The 19,677-nt window shown below is 50.5% G+C and overlaps 1 long non-coding RNA gene across 1 annotated transcript; it reads right to left on the bottom strand.

The window, feature by feature from the left end:
• Positions 1-4,089: 4,089 nt before the first annotated feature.
• On the bottom strand, positions 4,090-17,701 carry LOC121037282 (uncharacterized). Its single transcript, XR_005793686.1, has 3 exons — positions 17,556-17,701; positions 12,652-14,383; positions 4,090-4,838 (listed from the first exon to the last, which is right to left on the bottom strand). It is a non-coding gene; the product is annotated as an uncharacterized LOC121037282 (long non-coding RNA).
• Positions 17,702-19,677: the final 1,976 nt, after the last annotated feature.

Raw genomic sequence — 19,677 nt, 5'->3', positions numbered from 1 at the left:
GCCTTTGAAAGTTGGTGAGGTCACAAGGGCACAGTCTTTATTTATCATGGGATTACTGTCCTTATAGGAAGCGACTCCAGAGACCTCTTTCATGCCTTCTGCCATGAGCAGACCCCGGGGGAAGTCAGCTGTCCATGAATCAGGAAGGTCTCACCACGCATCAAATCTGCCAGCACTTGATCGTGAACTTCCCAGCCTCCAGAACTGTGAGAAATAGATTTCTTTAGTTTATAATCCACTCGGTCTATCGTATGGGGTTGTAGCAGCCCAAGTGGACTAAGACACCATGTCTGTCCCGTCACTTTCTCTCCCCACCTCTCCTCCGTCCCCCTGCCTTCAGACTCAGCAAGATTTATCCAGGAAAATTCCAGAAAGAATACAGGAAAATTGGCGACCATCCACCCATGTGGCTGACACTGGAAGCTGACTCCCAGTTATCCACACTCGCCTTTTTCCTTACTCACAAAATCCCAATTTTGTTCAGGGTTGCAGTGTGCCTGGCTGGAAAACCAGTTCCCAGCCTTCTTTGCCACTGTGGATAATCATGTGACCGCACTCCGGTCAATGAGGCAGAAGCGAAAGCTACTATTGGGAAGTTAGAGGAAAGCCCTTCTATAAAGGGACCTCTCAGTCAACTTACACTTTTGGCCCCTTGCCCCGAGCCCTCTTTCTGCCTTGAATGCAGAAAATGACCCACCTGCTCGTCACCCGGACAAACCAGTGACAAGCCTGAGGACAAAACTCACATGCTCAGGCTGGTCGAATGCAGGTGGCTCGTGGGGTCAGAGAGCCTCCGATGCAGCACTGGCTGCCTCCCCCGGATTTCCTGCTTATGGGAGAAAGCAACACCGCACGTGCCCGAGCTGATATTTTCCAAGTTCTCGGCGACGTCCAGCCAAAGACAACCTCAGCTCTACAGCTCTCCTCCCACCGCACACATACACATGCTAACATTTGCCCCATTTCCTTCTAGGCCTTTCTCTGTGTAGAGGCACACTCCCTGTCTTTGAATTCGGGCTCCTTCGCTAACCAGGTAGGTCCCTAAAGTAAACCACTTAAGCTCTGTGTATCTCGGTACTTGATTTGTAAATAACAGTAACTTCCAAGTGGCATTTTTGAAGGCTCCGTGAAATGATATGTAAAGTGATGAGCCCAGTGCCTGGAGTTTAACATGTGCTTAATAAATATAATTATTACTGATATCAACATTTTACATCCTGCTTTTTTGGGGGCCTTGGTATTATACCATAAGCGTTTTCTCCTGTTATTAAGAAGTCCTTGTAAACACCATTTTAACAGTACTGAGAACTTCATGTGCACTTAACAAATGTTAGTTACTGTTATTAATATCAAAAAATCACGTACTTTCTTTTTACTTAACATCATGACATATGCGTGACAATAAAAAAGTCTTTATTCATTGTTGATGCTTGCCTGGCATGTTCTCATATGGCTCGACCAGGAGTCAGAAGATGTTTTATGAAAGGGCCAAAGAGTAATATTTTAGGCTTTGCAGGTTATGTGGTCCCTGTGGCAACTACTCAACTCTGCCATTAGGGTGCCAAAGCAGTCCCAGACAATACATAATGGAATGGTCATGACTGTGTGCCAATAAAACTTTATTTACAAAACCTGATGGAGAGTGGGGTGCCCGGGTGGCTCATTCGGTTGAGTGTCCAGCTTCGGCTCGGATCACGATCTCACGGTTTGTGAGTTCGAGCCCTGCATCGGGCTCTGTGCTGATGGCTCAGAGCCTGGAGCCTGTTTCGGATTCCGTGCCTCCCTCTCTCTCTGCTCCTCCCCCGCTTGTGCGTTCTCTCTCTCTCTCTCTCTCTCTCTCTCTCTCTCTCTCAAAAATAAACATTAAAAATTTTAAGAAAAGATTAAAAGAAAAAACCTGATGGAGGGAGAGCGAGATTGGTCCAAGGGCCATAGTTTACCAACCTCTGGGCTGGATCATCATTGATTGAACCAATCCCACTCACTGTTACAGCTTAGGCTGATACCCAAGTTGGATACCATCGTACTATTCGTAAATAAGTGCACAGAGAAGATCTTAATGTCCTTGACTGCATTTCTGACTGTTTCCTTAGGATAGTTTCTCAGAAGAGCAATTACAATGTTAAGGCTCTTGGGTCATATTGTCCAATTCAGCAGGCATCATTTGTTTAGTCCTGTATCTTTGCCTGCCTCACCACTCTTTTCCAGCTATTTCCTGAGCAAGAATTCTGTCTCTTCCAACAGACTTCCAGTTCCTCACGTATAAAGATGTGACGTCTTATTCTACTGCTGTATGCCTTGTCTCCACTTTACCATCTTCCTCCCACCTCCAAAACACACACATACACACACACACACACACACACACACACCTGTGCAATGTCTGTTGTGACCACACGCATGTGATGTACAAGGGAAACTACGTAGGTGGCTGAATGAATGAACCCCACATGATTAAAACCCCAAGGAGGCATGAGCCACATAAACACAGCCCATCGCTGAGATTGGAAGGTAAGAGACCTTCATAAACGAGATGATAAATAAGCTTACCCCTTTCCCTCACACCCCATGGCAAGATGCCAAAGAACACAGTGATTTGTCCCAAAGTCCTACGTCCCTCTTTGCTTTTCCAGAGCTTGGTGTCAGCCGTGCCTTGCCCCTTCTCCAGAGAGGCCCTTGGAAGGACATTAAGGGCACCGCATGGCCTCTCCACACCCCTTTCGTTTTCCACCTACTTGTTTTGCAGTCCTATGCCACGGTGGACCCTCTTGCCATTGAGATTGACGAGAGTTCCCACCTCTGCCAAAATCCAGTTCACGAAAACTGGAAAATATTCTCTTACATTTCTTTTCACCTAGAAGTTTTCATGAAACCAAATGGCAGTTTCCAAAGGTGAAAAACTGTGATTTTCCCAGACAAATTCCTGCGAAGTGAAAATTGCTAGTTTCACACACCTCCACCACCGATAACTATTATTACCCTGGGCACTAGGTTAGCACAGTTTGTTCAGGAAAAAAATAAAACCTGGGTTATATTCCCAGCAGGCCTTCAATGTTCCCGTGGCCAGACTTTGACAGACCAGAAGCCAGAGGGAGGTCTTCCTGACGTTCCGGTCACCAAGCCCAGCATCACCATTCCTGTGGATGCCTACAGAACTCAGACCCCCCCCCCCAACTAGACATGGCCAGACTCAAGAACAGGCCACTTATCCTCCCAAAGACAGGGACGTAGTCCCTGGGAGACCACAGGTGCGTCTCTTCTGTGAAGAACATGGACTCAGACTCTCTGAGAGGAGATACACGATGTTTCCTCGTCATCTTAGAGTGGAATAAGTAGGATTCCTTACAATGGTGACCCGTAGGGGAAACTGTTCCCCTCCGCTTTTATGATATTAGTTCATAGGGTAGCCTTGACAAAGTGCCACAGACTGGGTGGCTTAAACAGCAATTTATTTTCTCCTAGTCAAGGAGGTTAGAAGTCCGAGAGCAAGGTCTTGGCAGGTTTGATTTCTTCTGAAGCCTCTCTCCTTGGTTTCTAGGTGGCGGTCCTTCCCCGCCGTGTCCTCTCCTGGTCTTCCCTCTGTGTGTGTCTGTGTCCTAATCTCCTCTTCGTAGGACACCAGTCATATGGGAATCAGGCCCGCCCTAGTGATCTCATTTTAACTTAGTTATCTCTTGGGGCACCTGGGTGGCTCGGTCGGTTGGGCGTCCGACTTCAGCTCAGGTCACAATCTCACAGCTCGTGAGTTCAAGCCCCGCGTCGGGCTCTGCGCTGACAGCTCGGAGCCCGGAGCCTGCTTCGGATTCTGTGTCTCCGTCTCTCTCTCTCTGTCCCCTCCTCTGCTCATGCTCTGCCTCTCTCTGTCTCAAAAATAAATAAACATTAAAAAAATTTGTTTTTAACTTCATCATCTCTTAAAGGCCCTCTCTCCAAACAGTCACATTCTGGGGCCCTGAGAGATAGGACTTCAGCATATGAACTTTGGAGGGACACAATTCAGCCCCAAACTCTCCACATCCCCAGCCCGGCCATCTCACCACCGCTTCAGAGACCATCCGCGGTAAAAGCACTTTGTGGGCTTACCTAGTTCAGTGGTTTTCCAACTGTGTTCCATGGAGCCCTAAAGCTTCCTAGAGTGACCTTCGGGCTTCTTGCACCGGGAAGGAGGAGAGCGAGTAGGACTCTGGGGCTCCAGTCCTGCCTCAACCAAATCAGCGCGGCATTTATCCGCCCTACACTGGGGCTCCATTTAAGATTTGGTTTGGCCAAAGGGATCTTTGTTTTACAAAATGCTTGGAAACTGCTGACTATTTCTCAAATGACCGGACCGCAATGCCGAGAGGCCGGGAGAGTGCCTGGGACAGTGCAACCCCTTGCTGGCATTTCTGGGTTAGATCTGCACTCTTCCAGTCTAGTTTAACGTCCCTTCCACGACTCCATACTGAGGCGGCACGTAAGCGAGACCTCCAGAACCACGGCACCGTGGAAGGACCTCGGAGATGCCACAAGGTGAACAGCCTGTTGGAGTCAGGGGCAGAACTCATATACCACGTAGCATCATCTTAGATGTTTGGACATGTGGATCTGGGCTTAAGTGTCGGAAAGTCTGAGTCATCGTTATCCTGATGTCAGATGTTGCTTGGAAATTTTTACTTCAAACGGGAAGCGAAAAGGGCCCCATTTAGGTGCATTTGGGTGTCTCATCTAGGAGTCACGTGGAGGGCTGAAAAGTGATAAATATCCTTGGCAACAGCTGTGGATAACTGGGTTTGCACGCTGTCCTGGGTGTCGGGCTGTCAACGGCAGAGACAGAGAGGAGGGAAAAGCATCAGCCGCCGCTTAAAAAGAAAAGAAAAGAATAATAATTAAATCTCCCAAAGCCCAACACGCTGAGCTCACGGGAGAACACGAGTTTTGTCACACGTACGTTCTGAAGACATGCCCTGTGCTTGGCATAGCCCAAGAAGTTCTTGGCTTTGAAAAACAAAGTCATTATTTTTACCTAGAGACAGGACAGGGTAGGGGGTGGCTTTGGGGTAAGAGGAAAAGGTCTCTTCTGCAGCCATACACTGCCGGTCGGCTTTGGAACTTTGGGGCTGGAGACGGGCGTTGAAGCTGAGTCAGGTCAGCGCTGTCCTGGGCTCCAAGATAAAATGGATGAGAAAAATGGGAATCTAACCCAAAACCAGAGTCCTGACCCCAGCAATGGGAAGCTGCTTCCCTACATTTTTCTTCGGAACGTCCTGGTAGGGACCAGGCCAGGCAGTTGGGGCCACCCAATTCAGTTGGTGCCCTCATAAGACCTGAGCAACTCTTTTTTTTTTTTTTTAATATTTATTTATTTTTGAGAGAGACAGAGACAGAGCATGAGTCGGGGAGGGGCAGAGAGAGGGGGAGACACAGAATCCGAAGCAGCTCCAGGCTCCGAGCTGTCAGCACAGAGCCCGACACGGGGCTCGAACTCACGAACCGCGAGATCACAACCTGAGCCAAAGTCGGAAGCCCAACCGACTGAGCCACCCAGGTGCCCGTGAGCAACTCTTTATAAGTCCTAGAGAGAGTTCCTGGAGAACAGCCAGACTCACACAATGGAGCGAGTTTTACCACCTCGCAGGCTGCTCCTCTGCAAGGCCCTGTTCCCTGGCCGGGCTGCGTCTCATTGTGCCGTAGCCTGGCTAAGCCGGGCCCTCCACCGGGGCTCAGCTGGGGTATCACTCTTTCCCACCCACTGCCCGTGACCAGCAGTGTCAACCTGCATTGGGAGCAGTCTCCTAACTGCTAACAGAATCTCTAAGCTGCCCCACACATGCCGAACCACGATCTACATTTTTGCAAGATCGCCATTGAAATTTGAGAAACACTGGTCTTCTGGAAGTTACCTTCAGGGGCTGTTCTAACTGAGGCACAGTGAGAAAGAGAGAGAGAGAGTCCCCCGTATGATAAACACTGGGCAGTAGCAGAGTCCATCAGGATGCTGGGTGGACAGAAAAAACTGTGAGGGACGCCTGGGTGGCTCAGTCGGTTAAGCGTCCGACTCGGGATTTCAGCTCAGGTCACGATCTCGCGGCCCCGTGGGATTGAGCCTTACATCGGGCTCTGCGCTGACAGCACGGAGCCTGCCTGAGATTCTCTTTCTCCCTCCCGCTGCCCCTCCCCAGCTGGCACTCTCTCTCTCTCTCAAAATAAATACATAAACATTTTTTTTTTTTTAAAGAAAACCTGTGGTTTTTAAGCCCTAAAGTGAGAGTCACAGGACACACTTCAGTAAAGTGTTCAGATTGAGTAGCAGAAAACCGGCCTCTTGAAGATGGAGAAGGACTTTCCAAGCTCCGCTGGAGAACGGAGCTGGCCAGTCAAACATACCGTGTCCGGGCATCATCTAGCCATGCCCGGGCACCGAGCTAAATGTTCGATGTGTTCTGCATGCATTCAATTCTGGCATCAGCCCTGTGAGGTCGGCGTCTACATTACAAATGGAAAATGGAGGCTTTGGGTCCAAACATTCTGAAAAATCGTTTGGTGCCATCCCATAAAGTTGAAATCTCTACTCCCTAAGACCCAGCAATCCCACTTCTATAGATCCGTCCAATAGAAACTTACACACGGTGCAGTAGAAGACCCACACTAAAATGTTCATAGAAGCAGTGTTAACAGTTGTTTAAAAAACACAACAAAACTGGATAAGACTCAAATGCCCATCAGAAGGAAACTGGATAAATAAATTGTGCTCTATTTTATATTCAGACCATAGGATAGTGTCTAGCAAAGACAATGGATGAAACACAGCCTCACCCAATACCAAGGATGAATCTTAAAAATATAATTTCAAGTAGGAAAAAAAGCAAGTCCCACAGACCTCCAAGAGTGTGATACAACCTTTCTAAAGCTCAAAAGAAAACACACGCACACACACACACACACAAGCAAAAATAAGCTCTATGTTACTTAGCGGTACATACGTAAATAATAAAAAAATTGGTTTTCATTTTTAAGTAATGGAACCGTAGACACTTTTCAGGATCATGGTTATTTCTGTGGTGGAAGGAGGGGACTGAAGGAAAGAGAGCCATCCAGGATACAAAGATATTGGAAAGGTGTATTTTGGGGAAGTGAGTTCACAGGGATTCATCGCCCATTTGCATGTTGTGTGTCCTCTTTTATGTGTGCATTAAGTTATGATTTCTAAAACACATTTAAGTGCTGAAAGCCGAGGCTCAGGGAGGCTGAAAAGCTTAGCCAGGTTTACACAGCTAGTAATTGATCGTGCCGGGGTTTGAACCCAGGCCACTGGCTACAGACCACATGCAAACCACTGAGCCCCCACTGCCTCCTATGCACTCGGCTTGTCTCAAGGGCAGCTGCACATATCTCCACGTGTGACTACAGGGCACAGAGGAACCGATACTAATGACTCATCTCTCTCCGTAAGGAGACGATGTAGACTCCGGATAACTGAAGCCTTCGGGGTGAGGTCAGCACTGGCCTGTTCTCTTCCCCAAGCTGGTTTCAGGGACCCCAGTCTGCCTCTCAGTCTCCCGCCTGCCTCATTGCACGGGACACATGGTGACCCCAGCTCACCCAGGAGTCTCCGAAATCTGCCTGCCTTTGCTCCAAGTTCAGGCTCTGTGCGGTCATCACAGATTTGTAAAATAAGGAAGAGAGCCACAAAAGTAGGGAAGTCCGTTTCAACTTCAGTTCATCATTTCAGCTCCTGACCGTTCCGAACCGGGAGTCTGAGTGCCTCGCTTTGGGACGGCACCTCACAATTGCTGAAAAGCCTTCCGTTCTCTCCTGGCTTCCTAACGCTCACCTCTGGGAAAGGAGCTCTTACCGCTCTCCCTGTTGACAAATCAGAAAAGTGGCACCTGGAGACAGTGAGCACATCGCTCCAGGTCAAGGCTGTGTGGCCCTCAGCTGATCATTTCCCCTCTCTGGGCTTCGATATCCTCGTCTGTAAAGCGGAAGGGTTGCCCCTGGTGATACGTAAGGGGCCTTCGGTTCTGCGGTCTGCAATTCTCTGGGGTGCAAAACCGAGGGGAAAAAGTCCCCTCGCCCAGTTTTACGGTTTCTTCAGGAGGGACTTGATGCCTCGAGGACCTCCACACCAGGAAGACAACACGAGTCCAAAACAACCGAAGAGAAAAAGGAAAAGACAAGAGCGTAGCAGAAGGAGATTTAAAAAAGAAGACGAGGAAACAACTCCTCCTGCTCTATTTATCACGTGGGTCAGATTCTCGAGGGCCTGAGCAAATCACTTGGAGGTCTTGTCCGTGGCGTGGCGCCGAGAGCAAACGGCCTGTGGCCAAGTGAACACAGAGGAGAGAAGAAATAGAACCGCGCTGTCAGCTGCATGGCCAGCCTCGTGCAAAGACAATGGGCGCTGGTTTAATTTCCCCACCGCCTCCCAAAGTCTGCTCAAAGCAAAGTCAGATGTCTTCTTCCCAGAAAGTGGAAGAGGAAAATATCAATCTGTTTCGGGGAAAGTTACGAATTGCGTGTGCCTGGAATACTTGATATATGACTGTAGCCTGGTGAGCAACAAGTGATTCTTGCTGTTGCATTTGATCTCGGGATGGTAATGTGCTCTCCTGACATCATCCAAATGGAGAATGACTGAGGATGTTTTATATAAGATGGTTGCAAACTTCAAAGGCCACTCTTAACCCTGAACCACCCCCCACTCCCTCCCTTTCTTCCTCCCTTCCCTCCAGGCCCTTCTCTCCCTTCACCCAGCAAATTGTTTCGGGGCCAAAAGTGATTGTAGGACGATCAGGAATCAAGGAACTTGTGGCAGGTGGTACCACCTGCGTCTGGGCAACAGCCTCACGGACGGCATCTGCTCCCCAGTTGTGGAGGGAGGGAGGGGGCCGCGTCGGAGCTGGATTCCCAGACAGCCAAGCCAGCAGCCTAGGCCGCCATGGAGGGAAGAGGGTAGGGGGCCCTGAGAGATGGAGGAGGGGAGGTGCTCCCTGGGGACCTGAATTTACCACACATAAGGAAACTGAGGCCCCAAGAGGTGAACCCGAAGTTCCCCAGCACTGAGGGGCAGGGGCACGTGCAGACCCCAGGCAGCCCGACTTCCAGCCCGGCATTCTTCCCCTACACCCACGCTTGGCTGGAGGAGAAAGTCGTCCCCTTCACCTTCTCTCTCCCTGGGGTTAGTGGGAGCTACCGTTTACCCGGGGCTTACTCTGTGCCGGGCTCTGTCCTCAGCGCTTAACGCGGATTAACTCATTTTACCATCACGTGAACCCAGTGGTTTTCGACTGCCGTGATTTCACCCTCCAGGGGACATGTTTATGGTCACGATTGGGGTGAGAGGGTGCGATCGGCATCTAACGGGGAGAGGCCAGGGATGCTGCTAAACATCTAGCGATGGACAGGACAGCCCCTGAAAACAAAGAATCTCCCAGCATAACATATCAGCAATGCTATGATTGGGAAACCCCGTATTAATCCTCTGAGATATGTACAGGTATATGTATTATTATTATTATTATTATAGTAGTAGTTGTTGTTATTGTTTTGATGGTGGTGGTCCTGGCAGTTATTCTCATGTTACAGATGTGGAAACAGAGATAAGTGCCTTGCCTGGGGTCACACAGCTCATGATGACAGAGCCAGGATGTAAATCCAGACAAACTCCTAGCCAGGACACAATTTTCCTCTCTAATTATGCAGTGAATGCAAGAAGCCAGGTTCATCTAAAAATTCCCAGAAATGCAGGTCAAGCCAAAGAACCCTTGGCCTTCACCCAAATTCACTTCCCTCCCCACAGCAAGCCTCAGTCCCCAGGTGGTGGTGCATATTCCTTGGCCTGTTTCCGTCCACGTGCACGAACACGGAAAGTTCCACTGTCCTGTTGTGTGGTTGGAGAGTACTTAAATGAAGCTATCCTCTACTTATCTTGTTCAACTTGCTTTTTCTCACTTGCCCACGTCTTCAAAATCATTCCATATTAGGACATGCAGGCATACGTGATTTTTAAGCAGCTACTTAATATTCCATGGTTTGGATATCATCACCCCCCTGTTGATGGACATTTGGGTACTTTCAAGTTTTCAGCTCTTTGAAGTATATGGTACAGGAGTCAAAAGCAGAGGCTTTGGAATCAAACACACGTGGATTCGAATTTTGGACTAGCTGTGTGAATTTCAAGGAGTTCCTCAACCTCTCGGAAACTTGGATTCCATGTCTGCCAAATGGCAACCTCACAAGACTGGTGTTTAAGTTTTCAATGACACTGTATAAGCAGGGATAAATGCAGTGGCTGGCACATGGGAAGTGCTTAAAAGCGACAGAACTTGCTGATATAATTACCATGCATCATGATAACATACAATCATCATCCTTATCATCATCACCATCATCACCACCACCACCACCACCATTTGCATTATTGTTATTAATCCAATTAGTAGTCTGCCCAAGCCAATTCACCCAGAAATGCCATAAAAATCCTCGGGGCACCGTATTTGTGGATATCGAGGAGGGCACTTGTTGGGATGAGCACTGGGTGTTGTACGGTAACCAATTTGTCAATCAATAAATTATATTTTTAAAAATCCCCTGGGTCAAATGGTGCACGATCCCACGTCCAAAGACTTTGAACGCTTTCCCTGCATTAACTGACTCAACCGTAAGGTCATCCATCAGGATCCTGGGGGCTGGAGAGGTTCATGCTTCCAGGGTGGGTTCAACGTGGACCACTTTCCAACTTGGCCAACGAAGGAGTGACAGCTGCCATGAGGAGCCTCGGCCAATGAGTGCACACGGAGATCCAAAAAAGGACAGGGGAGTTCTGTGCCCAGCTGACCCCTGAACCGACTAGTTAAGACGTGATACTTGACAAGCTCAGCTCATGACACAGCGGGGTCCTGCGGGGGCAGAAACCCAAAGCCTGCACCAGTATTTCTGGGAGTGCACATGTAGAAATGGCTCGGAGGCTGAGGTTGGCCTCCAGCTAAATTTGTAAACAGGGTTCCATGTAGTTCCCTCTTGGGTGTGTCCCGAGAACAGTCCCCCATGTCCCTTGGAAATGGGGGGGGGGGGTGGAAGGATACCTCTTTTAGGAACCTGAAGGATAGGTCTTAGAACAGAAGCTTGCCAAGAAGCTTGCAAATTGGGACAATTATCCCAAGAAAAGATCCCCAGCTACTCACTGCCTGTTATTGCTCATATCCTGGAGGGGATGGGGAGGTGGGAGTTGGGGGGCATCAGAGGCCGACTGTAATAAACACCTGTGGTTTCTTTCCCCACTGTTTCTCCCTCGGGGAATCCCTGAGAAAGATACTGACACTCTGGCCTGGGAAGTGGGGTCACACCCACGGTAGACCAATCACAACAGAACCTCACCTAGAAACAGTGATTGCGCCCAAGGCTGGCACATTGACTCCAAATGAGCCAATCAGAGATCTCCTTCATTTTTCCCCCCAAACTGGGAAGAGAGGTGGCCTAGCTTTTCTTCCTAAGACAACAAAGCCTGTGGGTTTGTCTCTTGAGTCGCTGGCCATCGGGCAGGTGTCTAAGAGCACAAGACCAACACAGACACATCCGTGGAGAGGTGAAGAGGTCATCTGAGAGCCGTCCAAATTCCCAGCAGCACTCTTCCCCATCCTCCCAATTACCTAAACCAATTGATTTATTTTTGCTCAAGCCTGTTTGAGGTGGGTTTCTGTTATTTGCAAAAAGGGGGTGGGGGATGAGGGCCTGAGTAATGCATCAACCAAACCCGATAACGCGGTGCTGCAGCTGGGCGCTCTTTCCGGGCGCATGAGTAACATCTCAGTGACACCTAAGTAAGGCTCGTAGACCGGGAGCTCCGGAAGACTTCCCGGTGATCACGTAAGCCAGTGTTTCTCAAAGATTATCACCATTTTTCAAAGATGGAGGCTGGTTCCACCCAAAACACGAACAAAACAAGCATTGCTGAGGGGGGGGGCCGCCCGCCCCGGCAGGCATGGCCATAAGACTCAGCCTGGAGTCAAGGGGGGACCTGTTGACAGATCTATTTGGGAGGCGGACTCCGCAGGTCAGGCTTCCGCTGGCCTGCCCTGCACACACAGGCTCTCCCGAGGACAGTGGCTGTGTCTGGTCACCTGCCAGGCTTGGCCCCCAACCAGCTGTATGTCCGGATGAAGGGTAATGTATGCGCAGTACACATGTGTGTGTGCAAATGTGAGCGCACGCGTGCACAGGAACTGAGAGGCGCCTGAGATGGGGTCCCTGGGTGACTTGCTGTGCCGTGTGTGTGTGCGTGTGTGCCGTGTGCACGTGTGTGCGCGCGCGTGTGTGTGTGTGTGCATGCGCGCACGTACGCGCCGAACTGCAACAAACCAAGCCGTGAAAGAGAAGAGTCCGGTTCGACCCGTGCAAGTGAGGGGGTGGGGCGTCCGTGTGCCGGGTGCTTGCTGGGTAGGGAGGGGTGAGTGCCGAGTGGGGCGAGCAGCTCCGGAGGAGAAGCCCATCTCCCTGCCAGCCCTGCCCGGCAAGTCACAGGGCAGGTCCCCACGCAGGCCGCCTCCCAGAGTGCGAGCGGCAGGTTGGCCTACTAGAGGCCCTCCCGGGCCTGGCAGGCTGGCCACCGGCAGAAGTCCTGCCCAGAGAGGTAAATCCCGCCCCCCGCCCCACCCCCACCGTGTGCAAGCATACCTCCTGTCGGCCTGCGGGCTGCAGACATGAACTTGGTGGGAGAGACACCCTGGTTTGCTTTTCCGGTCCTCAGGCAGCTTCCCCGTGCAGAGGAGAGAGGGCATGAACAAGTTTCAAGGGGCGGCAGGTAGCCCGCCGGGGGCTTTCCTGGCGAGCCACCCACAAGGACCTTCAAGGCGGCTGGAAACACGGTTTTGAAGAACGAAGAGCCGTGATCTCATGGAAACAATCACCCGCCGTGGATGGGCCATTCCGGAGACACTGGCACGTTCCCGGCTCTACAAGGAGGGTGTGGGAATCTCAGGGGGCTCTGCCAGGCACACCTCAAGGAGGCCAAATCTGAGTCACCTGTCTCTGGGCTGGGTCCCCAGGCACCTCGCTCGTGTGAGGGCTGGACCAGGCCCGGCCTTGGTCACATCCCAACTTCTGCTTCCCATTCAACCCCCCCGCAGGCCGAGCTGCTCGACTATTTCCGATTGTCCATTTTCTTGGGCCTTTTCCACCCGAACCAAAGGATGCTCTTCCTCCTGCGGTTCCGGCCGGCCCCGGGACTGACACGGCCAGCAGCCAGCGGGAGGCGGACTGCACTCTGGTTCACAGGAAGGCTCCTGGGGGAGACCCCCACGTCCCCCCGAGCTCTGTGCGTGACCCACATCCCGATCCCTTCCTCCCTCCCCAGTGATGAAATCATAGCCTCAATCTGGACCTGTTCATGCCACAAGATAAATTGTCAAAATGTTTTCATCTAATTGGGTCTTTTTCAAGTCAGCTGAAAACCATCAGGCGGGGAGCCAGATGGGGCTGGTGATTAATGAGGGACATTTGGTTGCTTCTCGACATCCATCATGGAGTCCCACTTGGGCGGGAGTGTTCTAATCCTCCGCCAGGAATGGGTATGCCGGGGCAGATAACTGAGGCCTCTCCTCGCTTCCGTGGGCTGCGAAGTGTGGCCTTTTCTCCACAAGGCTCCAGAAACTCAAATCCAGAAGAGGCTGCCCATGACTAGGTTCCAGACTCAGAGATGGTCTCTTGTCCCCAAGCGGCCCCAGCTCCATCATGGGCCACGGCGACGCAGCCATGCTCCAACAAAGGGGTCGTGAGGGCACAGAGTGCAAGGGAGACAGAGGTATCTGTGAGCCTGGAGGAAGTTCTGGCTGTCCCTCCATCAGGGTGGGCAGGGTGCAGGGGCTCCGAGGCTCAGCCTGGGTGGCCACCCTCCCTCTGTCTAAAAGGTGTCTTGCCTTCGAGTTGACGGGCTGAGGGGTTTCAAGAGAAAGTTCCCCGTGCCCAAGGAAACAGCCCCATAGGCACTCTAGAGGGCTCATCCAGGCTGGGCTTCCCACTTGCTGTGTGACCTTCCGTGAGATTTACCCCTCTCTGAGCTTCTGGTGCCTCCTAGGTAAAATTCAAGTAGAGCCCAGCCCTCTGGTTCTCTGGCTGTAGCTCGAGTTGTGTCCTCCACCAAAGCCATGCATGGAAATCCGCTGGGAGCGCTGTAACAACACGGATGCCGAGGTCCATCCCAGCAACTGAATCGCAATCTCTGGGGGTATGTCCCGGACACTGGCATTTCTCAAAGGTCCTCGGGTGATTCTAAGACGCCGCTCAAGCACAGAACTCACCAACTAGAGGAAAGTGGCATCTTCAGCCCAGCTGAGCCCCGCTGACAGGTGAACCCGGAGTGTCAGGCCTTGATCTCGTCACCCGAAGATCGGAGCGGTTCACACCAGCCCTGTAGGAATGTTTAGAAGGTTTAAAGGCAAGGGGAGTCTCAGAATACGTTGAATGGTTTCTTAGGGAGAAGGAGGCTGAACAACTCAACGTCCTCACCGTGGTCATATCCGCAGTGTCGATGTATCATTTATTCATCCAACAGACACGTACTGAGCACCTGCTGTATGCCAGGCATCCCTGGGGATGCAAAACAGAATCCGTCTCTACCCTCGAGAACCTTGCAGGTTCATGAGGGAGGTTGACGTAGATTAGTAACGACGCAAACGTGTGATGGCAATCTGTGCTATCTGCCGCGGAGGCTGCGGGAGGGCCAGGGTGAGGGCCGAGGAACTTGGAAAGCTTCACCCAAGAGAGACCTGCACTCAAGAAGGGGCAAAGCAGGCCACTCAGTGGGGGGAAAAGAATCTAGGCTCAGGGAACAGCATTAGCTAGTGACTATTACTTGTTACTTACCAGCATTTACTACTTAACGTTTTCATTCCTTGATAAATGCGTTGCCTTTTACTACATACACATATTTAAGAGCAGGAAAAGTGCCCATGTAGACGCTAGGGGTGCCACCTCCCTCTGTGTTCTAATCATCCCGTGATCTGTCCCCCCAGCTGCACAGGCGCTCCTCATTCTGCAAACCCAGGGCCTGCCTGGCATGGTGCCGGGAACACAGTAGGTGCTTGGTTTATTTGTACTGGCCCGTGGATAAATGAGCAAAATCTTACTTCTGTTCACATACGTGCCTCTACTCCAAGCCAGGCCTCTGGGAGAAATTACAGGAAACTTCAGCTCATCTGGGGAAGCCATTCTGCCCACACCACCCAGTGGTCCCCTGTCCTGTGCTCTGAGAACCTTAACGGAGGGGTTTGAATGAAGAGGTTCTAAGGGTAGGATAAGTTACTCTGACTGGCAAACTCTTAGACATCCTTTAAATGCTAGCTTGGATGTCCCTTCCTCCGGGAAGCCTTCCTTGATGCTCTAGCCACCAGTAGATCTATCTTCCACGATGCCATTGTCACCTGTGACATACTGGTTGTGTATCCACCCTCCCCTCCCCACATCTCAGATGATAACCTGCGTGAGTTCTGGGTCCTGTGTGGTTTGCTCACCATTGCATCTCCAGCACAGGGCAGGTGTTCGGCAAATAATGACTCAATTAGCCTCATAAGACCAGTTGTAATTACACTCAAAGTCAATCTGCACGCACATGGAAGTCTTTTGGCAAAGCGTGAGGATGAAGAAGAGAAGGTGGCACGGGATTGACCCTTCGCTTCTGCAGAAGACCTCACAGAACGGAACGTTACGAACCCTCTGACTAAGTCAGGCCCCTCTGGGCCTGGTCACCCCAGTGCCAGGAGCTGGGAGGCAGCAGCTCGCGGTCCTTTGCCAGTTCTGCTGGAAAATCAGCTACGCACTGCCTGTAGGCACCTGGGGACGGGCAGCAAGAAGACTGTTTTCTCCTCAAGGAGAAACCGAACATAGTCTCCACTCTGAGCAAGTTGTCGGATCATCCCCAGAGTCCACAAACTTGTCAACTGGTGTCAGCCGCGAGCAGACCGCCCTCGCTCACTGCCGCCCATCTGCCCAGCGGAACACTCTCGGTTAAAATTTCACACTCATGCTGAAGTGGTTCCCAAGCCCCAGGATTTGTTTTTCCTGATGATCCTTTCCTTTGATCAGCGAGACCCAGTGAAGTGGGATTTAGTGCCTAATTTATTTTAGGTAGCGGGGAGGTTGTCTCTCATCTAAACGGTCACGGGTCCCTCCTTCCCCAGATTCAGGCGGCTCTCGTCCCAGGGCCTGGCCGCAGAACCGGGAGAAGCTGGAGTGTCGATGACAAGGGCCTTGCAATCGGAAGATCTGGCTTCCGGCCTTGCCCCCGCCCACTTCCGGCGTCTGTGACCCTGGGAGGGTCTTACCTGCTCTCAGAGTCTCTGTTTCCATATCGGTACTAGTATCATCGTATCTATCTTTTGGGGGTTATTGTGAGCCTTGAATCAAACAATGCTTGTGATAGCCCTTTGCCTTTGTAAAATAGACTTCCTGGTCTGGGTCGTTATTATTCTGTCTCTTCCAAGGGGAGCAGAATGGTTGACCCCGGAACGAATTTCCCTTCTCATCTCTGAAATTCATTTAGTACAGGATATCTCGATTTCAGCTCTATTGACAGTTGGGGTAGGAGAATCCCTGTTATGGGGGCTGTCCTGAGCAATGTAGGGTTTTTAGCAGCACCCTTTGCCCCTATCCCTAATGACAGTAGCAGATCCCCCCCTCCACCCCACCCCACCCCCATCCCCAGAGTTGTGACAGCTAAAAATGTCCCAGATGTGGCCTGATGTCCCCTGGGGAGAGAAACCATCCCGGATCAAGAACCACTGTTTTGGTAGGACCCATGGTATTTTTGCCCCTAGACATGATGGATTTTTCTGGAGAGTAGAGGCACAGTGACAATATACACCAAGGGTTCTGTTTCCGATGAGCGATGTGAGTGTAGCCGAGTCCTTAACCTCTGTGGGCCTCAGTATATTGTTGGTGAAAAGAGGGCAGGAGCTGAGATGCCCTGTAGGGTTTCTTCACCTGGTGCTGAGTCCTTTTTCCAGAAGCACTTTTGTCAGAGTGGGGACGAGGGTGGGGACTTGGTAGGCAGAAGGCATGGGAAAGAAGTGTGGGGCAAGAGAAGATTCCAGATCATGAAGCCACCATCTTCCCAGAGTCTGGCCCCATAGAGGACCCAACTGTGGGCTCAGAGTTTCTTCGCAGGAGAGGAGGGAGTCACAACATAATAGTAACACCAGAGATCATTACTACCGATCGTCACTGAGGCCCAGCGATGAGGCATTGTGTTGAGCTGCCTACACGATTATTTCATTGAGTTTCCTCAACAATCTAAATGGCCCTCAGAAGCAGGTGTAATTACTGGGGAGGGTGGTGACCAGGGGTCAGGTTTACCTTGTCTGCTTGCTGTGTGGCTTTAAGCAAGCCACTTCTCCTCTCTGAGCTCATTTCCTCGCCCGCAACCTCCTTTCAGACACGGAGCCAAGCACTGGGCACAAGGTAGTGGGCAAAATAGTATGATCTTTGCCCTCATGAAATTTACATTTTGCTGTGAGAGACAGCTAGTAAACAAACACATATGCAAATGAAAGAGACATGGCTGACATGATAAGGGAGGGACTTACTTGGTGGAATGGTCAGGACATCTGGTTGTAGAAGGTGACATTTGATGACAGCGATGATGACCACGATGATGATGCCAGTTGTGATGACGACGATGGTCATGATCATGATGACAATGACAGTAGTGATGCAACAATGATGATGATGGTGGTGACGGTGACATGATGATAACAATGATGATGATGCCAGTGGTCATGACAATGACGATGTTGATGATGACAATGACGATGACAGTGGTGATGGAGATGACAGTGATGATGATGATGGCTATGACAGTGGTGATGATGACAGAGGTGATAGCAACGACGATGACGATAACAATGACGATGCTGGTGACAGTGATGTGGAGAGTGGTGATGGTGATGATGGTGGTGACGATGACTATGATGATGATAGTGATGACACAGGTGATGGTGGTGATGATAGTAACAATGACAGTGACGACGATGACCGGGATGATAGTGACAGTGGTGACGGTGACAATGATGCTGATAATGGTGATGATGATGATGACGACAGTGGTGACGGTGACAATGGTGACGATAATGACGATGATGATGGCGCCGTGCCAGAGTTTTACGTTCGGTATTTCATTTAATTATTACATGACCCTCTGAGGGAGATTTCATTATTCCCCTTTTCGGGCTTTTGACTATATCTGCCAACAGAGTCCAGAGCATTTCTGTTGGGTCTTGTAGCAAGAAACTACCGTGGACGATATTTTAACCCTAAGGCATCTCCTTAATAGTAAAATGTCAGCTATCTGGTAGGTGTTTAGGCAGCCAACCCAGTTGGGGAGCGTGTGACATTTTGGACCCATTCAGAAGCCTCCAGCATCCCTTCTCGTTCCTGAAGAAAGGGTAGAACCAGGAGGCTTAAAGCAACAGCAGTGGCATCATGAGGTCCGTGGGTTCTGCATCGGGAAGTCTGGATTCGAATCCAAGTTTACTGTGTGACTGCAGTTGGAATGACACTTTCTAGGTCTCAATTTATTCATCTGCGAAATGGGAATAATATCTACCTCAAAGGCTGGTGGACAAATTAAGGTGAGAAAATGAAGAAAACGTGTACATAATAAAATAAAATGAACGAGGAGAGAGCCCCGAAGGAAACAGACAAACCCACACCGTGTAATTTCCACCTGACTTTGACTCATTCCTCTTTGGTTCTCCTCGCTGCTCTCCCACTAAACACAAAATCTACCCAACCCTTCTAGGGCCTGGCATGCCCCATCCTCACTCCAGGACAGAGGCAAGAGGCCGCCACTGCCCCCCCTGCCTTATTTCAAGGCCCCGCCACATGCTGAGCCTTAATATGTTTGTACCTCACTTAGCTTCTTTCCCTCCCACAAATATACTTGGGGCTATTTTGGAAAGATTTGCCACGGCAGACTCTGAGTGCTAATGAGCGTGACTCCAGAAGAGAAGTTTCCATTAGTAGGTAAGAAAAAAAGACGAATCACCTTGAATCTAATAAGCAATATCGGGCCCTATATTAGAGTTCTCCAAAGAAACAGAACCAATGGACTATATAGATGCATGCATGTGTGTGTGTGTATGTGTATACACACACATATGGGAGGGAGAGAGAGAGAGAGAGAGAGAGAGATTTATTATAGGAATTGGTTCATGCGATTTTGGAAGCTGAGAAAGCCCATGATCTGCCTTCTGCAAACGGTAGTGCAGGGAAACCAGTGTGCCCAGTACAAACCCCAAGGCCTGGGGAGCCAACGCGGTGAGTCTCAATCTGAGTCCAAAGGCCTGAGAACCAGAAGCACTGACGTCCAAGGGCAGGAGAACATGTACGTCCCAGCTCAAGCAAGAGAGCGAATTCACCCCCGCCTCTGCCTTTTTATTCTATTCTGACCCTCGACAGACTGGATGGTGTCCACGTTGATGAGGGCAATCATGTCTACTCATGTGCCGGTTCGGACACCAACCTCTTCTGGAAACACCCTCACAGACGCAGCCAGAAATAATGTTTCACCAGCTTTCCGGACGTCACTTGGCCCCATCGAGTTGACACCAAAAAAACGAATCACCCGTCCCTTAGCTCCTAACAACGTCATATGTGATAAAGTACAGTCCGACCCAACGCTCACGTTCAGAAGTAAAGCTGCTTTTG

This window comes from Herpailurus yagouaroundi, unplaced genomic scaffold (genome assembly GCF_014898765.1).
Source record: "Herpailurus yagouaroundi ecotype Mexico unplaced genomic scaffold, PumYag 163, whole genome shotgun sequence".
Taxonomy (NCBI): Eukaryota; Metazoa; Chordata; class Mammalia; order Carnivora; family Felidae; genus Herpailurus; species Herpailurus yagouaroundi.
The sequence above is the reverse complement of the archived record's forward strand: the minus strand, read 5'-3'. Positions and strand labels throughout refer to the sequence as shown.